The following is a 14,461-nucleotide window of genomic DNA, read 5'->3' on the forward strand; positions in this document are numbered from 1 at the left end:
GGGCTATTGTGAAAGTCCCTCCATTTACAGCCAAGCTTTAAAATGTCATCTTGATACTTTTCACTTGCCGTCTGGTGCTGCTCTTATCCAATATATGGATGACTTGTTGATTGCCGCTGATTCAGAAGATATTTGCAAAAATGTCACTGTTGTATTGTTACGCCATTTGTTTGATCTGAATCATAAGGTTTCACCTTCAAAATTACAATACGTTCATAGAGAAGTTACCTACTTGGGTCATCTCCTATCAAAGGAGGGACGACGATTAACACCAGAACGAATTCAGGTGATTATGCAAATGTCTGTACCATCCACACAAAGGGAGGTACGTGCCTTTCTGGGTATCACCTCTTATTGTAGGCAGTGGATCCCTAACTTCTCTCTGATAGCCAAACCTTTGTTGGCACTCACTTTAAAAGATACGCCTCAGCCCCTTCCATGGACTGATGAGTGCCAAAAGAGTTTTACCGACTTACGTACTGCTCTGTGTTCTGCTCCTGTATTAGGTACTCCTGATTACAGTAAGCCTTTTACGCTCTATGTTCACGAGAGAGAAGGTTGTGCGTTGTCAGTTTTAACACAGCAATTTGGGGACAAACAGCGGCCATGTGCCTATTTTTCGGCTATGTTAGACCCAGTAGCTAAAGCATTGCCCAGTTGTCTCAAAGCGACAGCAGCAGCAGCAATTTCTATTCGACAGTCTGCTGGAGTGGTGTTGGATAACACTCTCATTGTCATGGTACCACATGCAGTGGATGCCTTACTAAATAGAACGAAAACGCAGCATCTTATGAGTGCTCGTCTAACTCGATACGAGCTGACGCTTTTGTCTAGTCACGTACACATCAAACGATGTAATACCCTAAATCCAGCCATTCTGTTGCCCCTTCCAGATGAGAAAAGTGTTGAGAAGCAACATGATTGTTTCTTTCGTACTGAGGAAGAGACAAAAGGAAGAATTGACTTGAAAGACACACCACTAGAGAATCCGGATGGAACTCTATGGGTAGATGGTTCTTGTTTTAAAATGCCTAATGGAGATACAGTTTCAGCCTATGCTGTAACTACTTTGCATACAGTTGTGGAAACTGCACGTATTAGACATAATTCGGCTCAAGCAGCAGAATTGATAGCATTAACGAGTAGATATGTATTGTCAAAAGGGAAGAGAGTGAACGTGTACACCGACAGCCAATACGCCTTTGGTGTAGCGTTCAACTTTGGACGTCTTTGGATGGAAAGGGGATTTCTCACTTCACATGGCACCAAAATATAACATGGTCAGTTAGTGACTGATCTTCTTGAATCACTTGCCTTACCCACCCAAATAGCGATTGTGAAGTGTAGTGCACACAAAAAGATTACAGATGATGTTGGCCGAGGAAATGCATCTGCAGATGAAGTAGCGAAAAAGACAGCAAGAGATGCAACAAGTCGAATGTATGTGGCGGGTCCTGCAAATTGGGTTAGAGAGAGAGGAATGTATGAGGATACAGTGGAAAGTGTAAGAGCGATTCAGAAAGAGGCTTCAGAGAAAGAGTTGAGCAAGTGGAGAGAAAGTACAGGAATGTTGGATGAGATGGGTTGTTGGGTGGAATTATCTGAACACCAACGTTTGTTGTTACCAGATGCCTATGTACTCCCAGTGGTTACTATGGCGCATGGTCCAGCCCACTTAAGTGCAAAAGGTATATGCAAACTTCTGGCTCCAGTGTGGCAAAATGAACAAATCCCAAAATGTGCAGACAATATAGTGAAACATTGTATTGTTTGTTTAATGTACAACCCGGGAAAGGGAACCCCAACTCCAGCAGGTCACTTTGCTCCTCCAACATATCCATTTGAGGTGTTGCAGATCGATTATATTCATATGGAGCGATGCAACAACCTTAAATATGTTCTGGTGGTAGTATGCGCATTTTCAAGATGGATAGAAGCATACCCTTTAAAAGACAACACAGCCTTATCCACAGCTAAAGCTTTACTAAAAGAGTTCTTCCCCAGGTTTGGTTTGCCGCGCATTGTCTGGAGTGACCATGGGAGCGAATTTGTGGGCCAAGTCATGCAAAAGTTCCATGCGGCAAATCATCCACAGTCAGCGGGTTTAGTAGAATGCTACAACGGAACCTTAAAGTTAAAACTAGCAAAAGTTCAGGCTAGTACAGGACTCAATTGGCCCGATGCTTTGCCATTAGCTCTTCTGTCCACCAGAACTGCAGTACACTCTCGTTTGGGACTTAGCCCTTACGAAGTGGTTTTTGGACGCCCGGCTAATGTATGGGGAGTCCCTCGCCCTAAGAAATACTCAGACTTGCCATATCCAATGTTGATTGACTACTTGCATGATCTTACGACTAAATTGCGTGTTCTCCATCAACAGGTTCAGAGTGCTTTACCAGAGGTTTCCACAGACCCAGGTCATTCCATCCAACCAGGTGACTGGGTCTGCACCAAGAATTTCCAAAGGAAGAGAAATTTGGAGCCCAGATGGAGGGAGCCTCGGTTGGTACTATTGACCACAAGACAGCAGTTAAAGTCGAAGGAAAGAAAAATTGGATTCACGGCGTGCATTGTAAGAAAGTGCCTTTGCCTTTACCCTACGATCAATGGGTGCGCAGGGGCATTGGTGACTCTGAGAGTGAGAAGGTTCCACGATTCGTGCCCTTTAGTGATGCACGCCTGAATGGGACATTGTCTGAGAAAGAGGACGACGACATTCTACAGGAAGCAATACCATCACATCGTCGCTTAGATACGACCAATCCACGAACATTGTTCCATGATCAGACTGTACAAAACAAAGAACAATATAATTTGAGACCTAGACAAAAGAACACTTAAGATTTTTCTCTCTTGTGTAGTATTCTGTCCCGGTTGCAGGGTCACGGTAGGAGTCTTGATTGTGACCTGAGTAGTGGCAATAGGCCTGCAGGACTTGCAGTGTCATAGGACGGCAGATAATCATAATTGAGTGATCGAGGAAGATTGCCGTGAGCATCCATTAGAAAGATGGAAACTACACTAGGCAAAAGAGAGAGAAAGGATGAAATGAAGAAAGAATCCTGTAAATTAATGTACAGTCGTTTTAATATAACCTTATGTATTATTATATTATTGTGTATTGCTTTGGCGTTTATAGGTTGGATTATTTATGCTCTGCAGCAAAAAGTTGTCTCTCCTTCTTCCTCCTCGTCTTCTTCTACTGTCTCTCCACATCTCTTTCATACCCTTCCTCAACATGAACTCATTAGAAGAACTGAATATTACAACAATTCCTTTGTCCAGTTGTTACATCAACATCAATTAGTGGTCAATACGACTGACTGTTGGGTGTGTGGACTTATGCCACATACCACAGAGAAAGGAATGCCGTATTTAGTCCTTCCGTTCTCCTATGAAGGTTCTGCTTGGGCTTATTTTGTCATCTTCTCCAATGCCTACCAAAGCAAATTCAGACGATCCGTTACTTCACGTGTTAGTGATCCGGATTTTAGTCATAGTTCGTTGATAAAGGGAATGGTAGGTATGGCTAAAATCATGGAAAATAGTAAGATCTCCATTGACGAAAGAAAGGCGTACACTAACTGGAACGTCACCCAATATGTCACTAGCCTTAGTGATAAAGTTAAAAAAGGAAGGTCTTCACCGATTTGGACTATACCACATCAGGGAAATTTCTGTTTACAGATAAATGGTCAGTCTGCTGACACTATACAAAGAAATAGCTGTTCCCACACATATGTCTACTCCTCTCAAAACTCGCCTCCTCTAGTGCCGTCTCAAGGCACATATTTCATTTGTTATAATAGGGCTTATACGTGGTTGCCAACGGGTTTCTCCGGTACTTGCTATATAGCTTTCCTTCTTCCCCCTACCTACACCGCTTCCGCAAATCATCATCGAAACAGATATGGCAGAGGGATTATTGATTCGAAAGACACAGCAGGACAAGAGGGAGGAGATTTCCTCAAAGGATTTCTTCCTTTTTGGGGTCCAATGGCCAACAGCAGAAATATAAGGCAACTGGTCCGTGTCGTAGAGACCACAATAGACATCACTGTAGGAGCCTTAAGTAATATCACGGCGGAACTACAAAATTGAGTTGCCTTAGATTTTGTTCTTTCAGATCGTGGTGGAGTGTGCAAATTGATCGGGTCAAGTTGCTGTATTTTCATACCTAATGACGCTCCGACAGTATACCAAGCTATCTCCAAGTTGCATATAATCTCTGAGTCGATTCATCAGGACGAAGGAGATTGGTCCTTTTCGGAGTGGTTTTGGGGACTACTGTCCAAATGGGGTTGGAAAGCATTGACATTTCTTGGAATAATTTTGACCATTATTTTCTCCTGTTGTCTTTGTATGCACTGTGGTCCCACCATCTGTGACCTATGTGCTACTATGTGCATCCCTAAACCCAAATCACCAAGAACAGAAAACATAAGAATGATGTTACAGCAACAGCTCGATGACCTCATGGCTATCGACATTGACTCAGATTAACATGAGTCTATCTTGCCTGAGTTCTGGCAAAAGGAGGGTCTGAGGAACTTCGATTTCCGATGGCGATCGAATCGACCCGCCATTTTGTGCTCTGCCGCCATTTTGTGTTGCCATCACTCAGGCAGCACGGCGAACAAAGTCTATTCTGCTTTTTCTGCAGCTTCATGTTGAAATAGCCCTTCTGCCTCTATTTGCAAAGCTGGTGTTAGGACTGGCCGAGTACACTAATCCCTGTCTGGTTTTTCTAATCCCCGTCTCAACTATCTGTTGGTTCACACTATTCTTTTCTGACTTTATCTTATCGTCTGGCCTTCACTGTCCTTTGCTAGCATTCTCTCGTTTCACAACTGTCCTCCAACACACACAAACGTATCTCGCCACCTGCAAGTTAGTTACGAATCCGTTAATGAATTAGTTTGAGGGAGGGGTGACAAACACAGTTGGAGGAGAGGTTTCTTCGAGTCATCTGACACTTTTGTTTTCAAATCTCTCCTATTAGTTCTGTCCTGTTTTCCAACTTTCCTTATTGGCTCTTTCTTGTATGTTCTGGGTGTATACTTGGTTAATGTATATGTTACCTATATAGTATATAAGATTGTGCGCCACAGAGTGAAGTGGCAGTCTCCTGAGAACCTACCTTGTGTACTTCTGGGATAACTGTACTAGCTGCAGCTAATAAATCTGATCTTCTAACGCCTAACAGAGTGTCCCGTGTCTCTGTATAGCTGAGCAGGAGAACCCAGGAGATTAAGGCGTACCCTGCGCCGCCAGGCCCAAAAGGTTCTGGTTCTTCAGGTGCATGGTGCATACTTGAACACAACGCAGGCTCACTCATAGCAAGTTCTATGCCATGGCACTGGGATGCCCTGAAAGTCAGTCAACACTGTCTCCTGTCACAGGGGCAGGGCATCCAGACAACAACAGTATGCACTGACTCACAATCCTAGCTCAGGGGTAAAGCTGGCTCTGCAGAGGACCGGCGCACTTGCCCATCCCATGCAAACAACATATCCAGGACCCAGAAGACCCCACATCATGCAAATCATTCATATGAGTCTCAGCAAACACAAATCCATGTACATTAACACATCACAGTCTGCTATGCATGTAACCCAGCTGCATGAGGGACACAGTTGCATACACCATTGTGCGCTGTCAGATGATCACACACCTATATGTCACACAGGTCTTGTCTCCCACAGTCACATTGCAGATGTCATGCTGACCCTCTGAATCATGGACACCCCAGTTGTACGTAGCATCAAGCCACACCCTAATGACACAGAGGCAGACACCTGAGGGCACATGTCACTAAGCACAATCTGCAATTTCATACACAGGATTGGGATTACAGAGTGTTTCTGAATGCCCTTGAGGGGGCATGACTGGGCAGGACTACGTGAAACAGTGTTTTGCCCTGGACAGTAGTCAGGTGGCTAAGCAATTGTGACATACTTGATATACATACTCCTGATGCCCAAAAATTGGAGTCCCCTGCTGCATGGTTTTGTTTGGAATACCCCAGAAACATGTTGCGAGTCAAACCAGCAATTGGTACACATCTCAAGGGCACACACAGTTCACATGTCAGATCTCAGGCATTGTGTAAACAATTGCCCCACCCATGAAACACACAGCAGAGTCACAGGAACTGATGCTGACTGGTACCTGAAGCATAGCTGACTGCAGGGACACAGTGCCCTAGTGACACAAGCAACAGACTGTAGGGGCTACACCTGTGGTACAGATGAGGAGGGTGCATCACACAAATAAGGGACCTGATTTTGGGACTACAAGACCTGCGTAATGTGGAAGTGTGACCAGGACAAAAGACTGCTATTTGCATGTCAGACATAGTACACAGATCAGGCATGGACTTACCCCCTTCCTGCTGCTGTCTGGCCTTCAGCTGCCTATCCAGGTCCGGGAAGACCACCGCCAGTATCCGGAACATGTGGGGAGTCAGGGTCTGGTGTCCGCCCCTCCTGCGTGGAGGTGACAGCTTCAGCTGGACTCTAGCTATCCTCCGGGTCCAGCCCCGAAGGTCCTGCCACCTCTTCTGGCAGTTGCAGATGCGGCGCTTGTAGATCCCCACAGAACGAACAGCCCGGGTGATGGTCAGCCAGATCTCCTGCTTCTGGTGGGCATCAACCTGTGAGGATGACAAAGTGAAAAGTACATTAACACACATGCCCCAGATTTGTGCAGCATACAATTGGATATACATGTCATCATCACAAAGGGAAATAAATTACACAGGTAGTGCAACCATGGGGAATGAAAACTCACATGCATGTCTGACATGTTAACAATGCCTGGATAGTTTAAGCTTGCAATAATGCACTTTAGCAGCAGGAAAACTATTTATTACATGTATCTACACACTTTGGTGGATGAAAGTAGTCAGTGAGAATGCTTGCCACTGGTGTACACACTGCTAGTACTGCTAGTCAGACAACATGCATAATTAGGAAGGCAGTGGACAGCACACTCACCTGCTCCCCTGGTGTCCCATAGAGCTTTCTGTACTCTGGAAGGAGCCCGTCCAGCAGGGCCTGGTTCTTCTCCTCAGTGAAGGCTGGGCCCCTCTCCAGAGTACGTGCCATAGCAGGAGCCAGAGGATGCATAGACAGCAGCAGTGGTAGCAGGGATGTGGTCCAGTAGCAGTAGTACAGGCAAGTGAGCTCCCTGGGGGCCAGCCAGCCGTATATCTGTGCTGCAGAGGCAGACTCTGTGCCATGTGTCCCAAGTGATCGGTCCAACACGGCTGCATTCTATGAATCTGGCCAATCCATTCAAAAGTACGACTCGTACACGCCTTCCGCATCGTTCAAATCTTCACCTTCATGGAACACTTGAAATTGCAACATTGTTGTAGGCATCCAACGGAATTTGTAGTGCACAACTCGTACAAGTTTTGAATCCGCATCCGTCTTCATGACAGTCTGAGCCAATGGGTGCGCCCGGCTCGTTCAACTGACTGTACAACGCGTATTTTGAACATACACATGCACCCGTCTCCATACGATTCAATGGCCAAGGCGTACGCCTGTCTCGGACCATGCCTGTCTGACGTGTATGCATGATAGTCACCCGCGTCGGACCTCATTGGATTCAATGACAAAGCGTATGCACGGCTCGGTCATGAACCGTGCAATGCGTACGCATTGTCACCCGTGTCGGACCTCATTGGATTCAATGACAAAGCGTACGCAGGGCTTGGTCATGAACCGTGCAATGTGTACGCATTGTCACCTGCGTCGGACCTCATTGGTTTCAATGACAAAGCGTACGCACGGCTCGGTCATGAACCGTGCAATGCGAACGCATTGTCACCCGCGTCGGACCTCATTGGTTTCAATGACAAAGCGTACGCAGGGCTCGGTCATGAACCGTGCAATGCGTACGCATTGTCACCCGCGTCGGACCTGATTGGATTCAATGACAAAGCGTACGCACGGCTCGGTCATGAACCGTGCAATGCGTACGCATTGTCACCCGCGTCGGACCTCATTATTGTGACTATCATACGGATGCAACACACATATACTGGCCATGGACACCTGCGCACACCTGCCACACTATAGCATTGGCCACACAGTGTCCCATGGCATGTAAGGCTGCATTTCCTGGGTGTTTGAGGGGGCCACAGCTGTTTTTTTGTCTGGCACTTTGTGCAGCCACTCCCAGGCTGTTATCTTGTACATGGGGGCAGAGTCCTTTGTGTGTTGTGCACATTACCACTGTGATGTGCAATTGGACAGTAATGGGCATGAAGTGCACAGGATGGTGGGTGCTGTACTTCAATACACATACTGTTTTATTTTTATCTTTTTGATCAATGGTCTTTGCTTGAAGGAGGTTGTCTCTTGGTAACAATAATACTTTATCTGCAGATGATTTAAGCACGCTCTCAGGATATCCCCTTTGTCGATACTTGATCATTTGTTTTTCAATAGACTTAGTTAAATCATCATTGTTGGATACAATACGCTTGTATCCAACAATGATGATTTAACTAAGTCTAGGCGAATCATCTCTATGGAGCCTGATCTTTACAATCTTTTTGACGAAAAAATTACATTTGCTTTCCAACGCTCTAAAAACATCAAGGAAATCTTAAATACACCCAGGAAACTGACAAAAAAATGGCGGGGTATGCTCCAATGTCAAAATTGCACCCACTGTGGTAACGTAATGATTGGCAACAAATTCAATCACCCCACCAAAGGTTACTCCATAGCTTTACATCACACAAGCACCTGCGACACAACCAATTGTGTATATGCCATCAAATGCCCTTGCGGAAAAGTATACGTAGGTCAAACTGAGAGGAAAGTAAAAATTCGCATCTCAGAACACAAGAGTAACATCAGAACGAAGAATTTAAAATCATCTGTGGCATCACATTGGATTGAAGCTTGCCACCAGATTTCTCAATTGCGTTTCACAATACTTGAAAAGATCATACAACGCCGAGACATGGATCCAGTAAAACAAAGACTAAGGACTGAATATTTTTGGATCAAAAAGCTGAATTGTTCCCACCCTATTGGGTTGAATGATCGCATAGAACATGCTTGTTTTCTTTAAGTCTGTTGACCATATTTACATCGGCAAAAAGTGGTATCCGGTCCCTTAATTTATTGTCATCATTAATTTATTGATCATGTTACTTAATGATGATGTTTACTTACACGTTCATATTATGTTTGTATTTCGTTTTATTTTTTCATTCCTTTTTCATTTTTTCATTCTAACTTTATTGAGTTTCTTGTCTATTTTCTGGTGTTTTCTCAATACTTCGTTTTTTCACAGCTTGAACTTGACTGGCCGCTTTATTGGCCTTGCCGCCAGCTTTTCACCCTTATATTTCAGTCAGCCAGACTCTCATAGGCTCGCGCACTGTTTCCATCATGAAATCACGTAACCGATTGGCCCACACGGTTTGCTCCCTCACCACGTGACTTAGTTCACATATACAGACCAATCACAGTGTTATTCCGATCCGTTATCCAGTTCGACGTTGAATTCTCACGCCGACTGCAGAGCCTTAGACACATGAAAACCGTTTGGTTTCCAGTAAGTTTGTGGTTCTTTACTTTAATTACGTCTCACTTGGGTTCTGATTCGTGCTACCGTTTGATCTTTGACTACACACCCAAATTTCTTTCATGCTTTTACTTTTTCTTTAAACTGGGTTTCTGTCCTGGGTTACCTCTATTTTTCCAATTATACACTAACTTTTTCTTATGCTTCGTTCACTCTCATTCTATTGTTATTCTCTCGCTTACCTTTTAACTTTGTTCGTCCTAAAAATAGTTCGTGTATCGTGTATCACATTTGTTGCGTTTGCTGCACATTTTGAATATTTTGATCCTACTGTTTATATTGTTGATTATTTAACTAGGACAGTGAACTTAATGGTCCTGTTTCATTTCATTTTTAGACCCCTGAAGAAGGGTCAGATATGATTGACCCGAAATGCATTGGGTGGATGTCTAATGTGCTCACGAAGAACAATCTTCATTATGTATAATGATATTTGGAAATTATATTTCAACCAGAGATTAATTGGATGAATTTTCTTGAAACTCAATCTATGAAGTCAATAAATTGATGAAGAAACTCAACAGTTTCATTGTTTACTGCGCGCCCTTGTATTGTGAGAAGGTGACTCTCCTCACTACATACGAATTTCTGGAAATACTGCATCAGATGCCATCGGGCTGATGTGTGTATTAGGAAAGAAAGTTAAGACGTCTTCATGGTGCAAAGCGCATGTTAAAGCCAGCAGCCATTTACCAATGGATCAAGCATGGAGAGAGAACTGTATGCTGCTCTCGGAGGGAGAGGTTATGGTTCAGCGGTGAGAGCTGCTGACTCGGGAGCTAGGGACCAGTGTTCGAGCCTTGTCGTCGGCTCAACATATGCAATTATTAGCAAATACTTTAAATAAATAAACGGAGGGGTGGAAGAAAAATAAAACGAGTTAGGCAAACCGCACTAGTTTAAACAAGCATTTGCAATGCAATAGGACTCACATTTACGCGATACCTATTGCATTGCAAACGGGCGGGTGAGAAGGTATGAACAACAGGAGTGGGGGAGGGGGGCTGCGGGAACGGGAGGCATGGGAAGAAAATAGTGCTCATAGTATAAATAAAACATACTGTGCAACGCTCGAAGTAAAGGGGCCAGTAGCCATGGAAGGATACAAATGATGACATAAGGAGGGACAAAATAGCCTAAAATCAATCAGATGGCAGCATTTAGGAACCAAGCAAATGAATGAGATGAGAGAAGAGTGGGCAGAGCTTCCACGGAGCTTCCACTCCATACTGAATACTGCATGCCATGCAAAGCGAGCAACGCATGCGCTGCAACGCTAGGCTCGACCTAAATATGAAAAAGAAACGTTTAATTTTCCTTTTTTGAATGCATCCCATTTTCCTTTAAGGAAAACGGGTTGCATTTAAAATAAAAATACGGCGTTTTTGAAAAGCAGGCACAGATTTGGTAGTCTGCTGACCCCAGCAGGCCACCATCTCAGCGAGTGCTGCCCATTCCTAATGGGTCGCAAATTACGACCTGCCTGATGAATATTGATGAGGCAGGTCATTTGCAACTCCATTCAGAATCACAAACAGTGTATGAGATACTATTGTACATTCCATTTTGCGAGTCGCAAAATGTTGCAATTTGCAACTTTCAAAATGCAGTGTTCGTACATCTGGCCCATAGTCTGCCTTGACGAGAACCAAACCAGGGGTCTAGCTTGGCTCCAAGAGTCAATGCACGAGCTGAGCCATTAAAAGATATGAATCAGGCAGGCAACACATAACATGGTAAAATATAACAAAGACTTTAAAATGGAAAAAAACCCACATTTCAACCTTAATTAGTGTGTCAATTAAGGACATACAATCAGAGCCGGACTGGGAACACAAGCCGGCCCTGGCAATTGAGTCGGACCGGCCACCGGGGGTGGTGGGGTGGTGCGTGGAAAACACTGCCGCTGATTGCTATGCAGCAAAAACTGCCCCCGGTAACAAAAACGTCCCCAAAGGAGTCCAAAACCAGACCCCACCATGGGAGCCCACCGGGGAAACGCCTGGTGCCCGCTACGGCCAGTTCAGCCCTGCATACACTTATGTCACTAAATTAAGTGGCCTTTATTGAAAGCATTTTTGTGTTTAAAACATAAAACATTCAAGAAAACCCCCATTCCATGACGATATTGCCACAAGTTACCCGAAATATGCCAGTTCGTCATATTCTCTAATTATGTAGCCTAAATTGTTATTAAATTTGAAGCAAGATTGTTTTATAATAACCATAAGTAAGTGAGATTTTTGTATAGCGCAGATCCTGTGCGGAATTACTTCAATGTGCTCTCAAACTATGTCATTAAGGAAAAAGGTACATGGTGAAGTAAAGACATGGGTCATGGATCACACAATTTGGGCAAGTGGGAAAGCCAGGATTTGAGCCCAGGATTCGTGTTTGCACATTGTGAAGTTCAGAGGCAGTGGTATTACATCCTTCTCTCATTTAACACCGAAGGTCAGAACTTTGTGTTCAGCTATTCTATTATTGTTATTCAATTAGAGTTAGTATATGGACCTCAAGAATTACGTTTATCACACCTTAAATCAAACTGACACTATACACACACACACACATGTGGGGAACAACCTTTACAACGCAACTTTTACAACGCACTACCATTACAACGCATTTTTTACAACGCATAATCCATTACAACGCATGACATTACAACGCATGACACTACAACGCATTTTTAAAAACTACCTTTACAACGCATTCCATTACAACGCATACTACCATTACAACGCATACCATTACAACGCATAATATTACACTATACTATCCAACACTTACCCTACTGATGTACCCCCTGGAGTTAGAATAGAAATTTTTACCCCTATACTATCCAACACTTACCCTACTGATGCACCCCCTGGAGTTAGAATAGTAATTTTTACCCCTATACTATCCAACACTTACCCTACTGATGCACCCCCTGGAGTTAGAATAGTAATTTTTACCCCTATACTATCCAACACTTACCCTACTGATGCACCCCCTGGAGTTAGAATAGTAATTTTTACCCCTATACTATCCAACACTTACCCTACTGATGCACCCCCTGGAGTTAGAATAGTAATTTTTACCCCTATACTATCCAACACTTACCCTACTGTTGCACCCCCTGGAGTTAGAATAGTAATTTTTACCCCTATACTATCCAACACTTACCCTACTGTTGCACCCCCTGGAGTTAGAATAGTAATTTTTACCCCTACACTATCCAACACTTACCCTACTGTTGCACCCCCTGGAGTTAGAATAGTAATTTTTACCCCTACACTATCCAACACTTACCCTACTGTTGCACCCCCTGGAGTTAGAATAGTAATTTTTACCCCTATACTATCCAACACTTACCCTACTGTTGCACCCCCTGGAGTTAGAATAGTAATTTTTACCCCTATACTATCTAATACTTACCTTAAATGTAATTTAATATTATGCGTTGTAATGGTATGCGTTGTAAAGGTAGTATGCGTTGTAATGGTAATGCGTTGTAAAGGAATTTTTTAAAAATGCGTTGTAGTGTTATGCGTTGTAATGTCATGCGTTGTAATGGATTATGCGTTGTAAAAAATGCGTTGTAAGTGCATGCGTTGTAAAAGTGTGCGTTGTAACGTCATACATCCCACACATGTATATGCTTGTAGTCATAGGATTTAAAGTTGTGGGTTTCTGTTTGGAATGTTTCCATGGTTGCTGAAGATCAAACACAGTGGCAAACTGATATTACGCTGCGCTTTACAAGGGTCTCCTTAAAAAGTTGTAACTTAAGGTGCAAACTGTGTTGGGGCTCGATTACCCCTTATCTGTTTGGCTAAGTATTTGTGTGTATTGTTGAACCTGGCCTAAAATCGTTCTTGAGCCAGCAGTAACATAGCATCTCCCTTTTCCTTTACACTGCTGGCTCACCATGCTTAACAAACAAAATGTATTTTAGGAGAGGTTCAACACCTTGATGACCTCAGTTAATTAACATAACAAAGGGGTCCTGCGCCCTCACAGAGCGCTCTTCAGGTTACAGTGCTTTTAGGAGACAAGTGATACGCAGCATGGCTTTAGAGGACATGTTCTGTCTGCCACTGTTTAATCTTCAATTTCCACTTCAAAATCTGTGGGGCATATTTTCTTTGCTGTGTCCTCCCACTCCCAAATCCGGGTGGGATAAGTCTTCCTTGTCCCCCATGGTTCCTATGCCCATGTATAATCCTATGGGCCAGGCAGTACGACTCCCTTTCCACATGCTTATACAAGATTCCAAGGACTATTCTGCTTTCACTTACCACCTGCTCTGAATTGTAAATCGGAGTGGGGTGAGGACAATGTAGGTTGAAGGGTGGGTAGCTGGGCGGGTCCAGGAGGAGGGGTGAGCTGGAAGGGCAGGCCCTCATGTGGTTGGAGGAGTGTTCCATGCTGTCCCCATGGTGAAGGAAGAGGCGGGTTTGGGGCAGGGCTGTGCTTATGCCCATAGCCTAGCCCTGCAGCCCAAGGAGGTTTTAAGGGATGTGGAAACACACCTGACAAAATCAGGAAATGTGTTCCTGTACCTGATCATTTCCAGAGCATAGACACAGGGTCACACAGAATTGGCTGGAGCAGTATCCACTCAGGGATACCGCTCTGGCTGACCCATATTCGGGACTAAACTGGCATCCTGAAGCACAGACTCAATAATTCGCACATATATTAGTATAAAAAACAAAATGACCACAGCTACTAGCAGCACCCACAATCAATTATTTTTAAAATCTATAACAGTAGTTAGGCAGAAACAGCAAGACGTAGTAATATGATTCCAAAAAGGCTGTATCAGATGCATGGCTCGATGCCAGACCTTTCTCCA

This window comes from Triturus cristatus, chromosome 2_2, assembly GCF_964204655.1.
Source record: "Triturus cristatus chromosome 2_2, aTriCri1.1, whole genome shotgun sequence".
NCBI classification, from domain to species: Eukaryota; Metazoa; Chordata; class Amphibia; order Caudata; family Salamandridae; genus Triturus; species Triturus cristatus.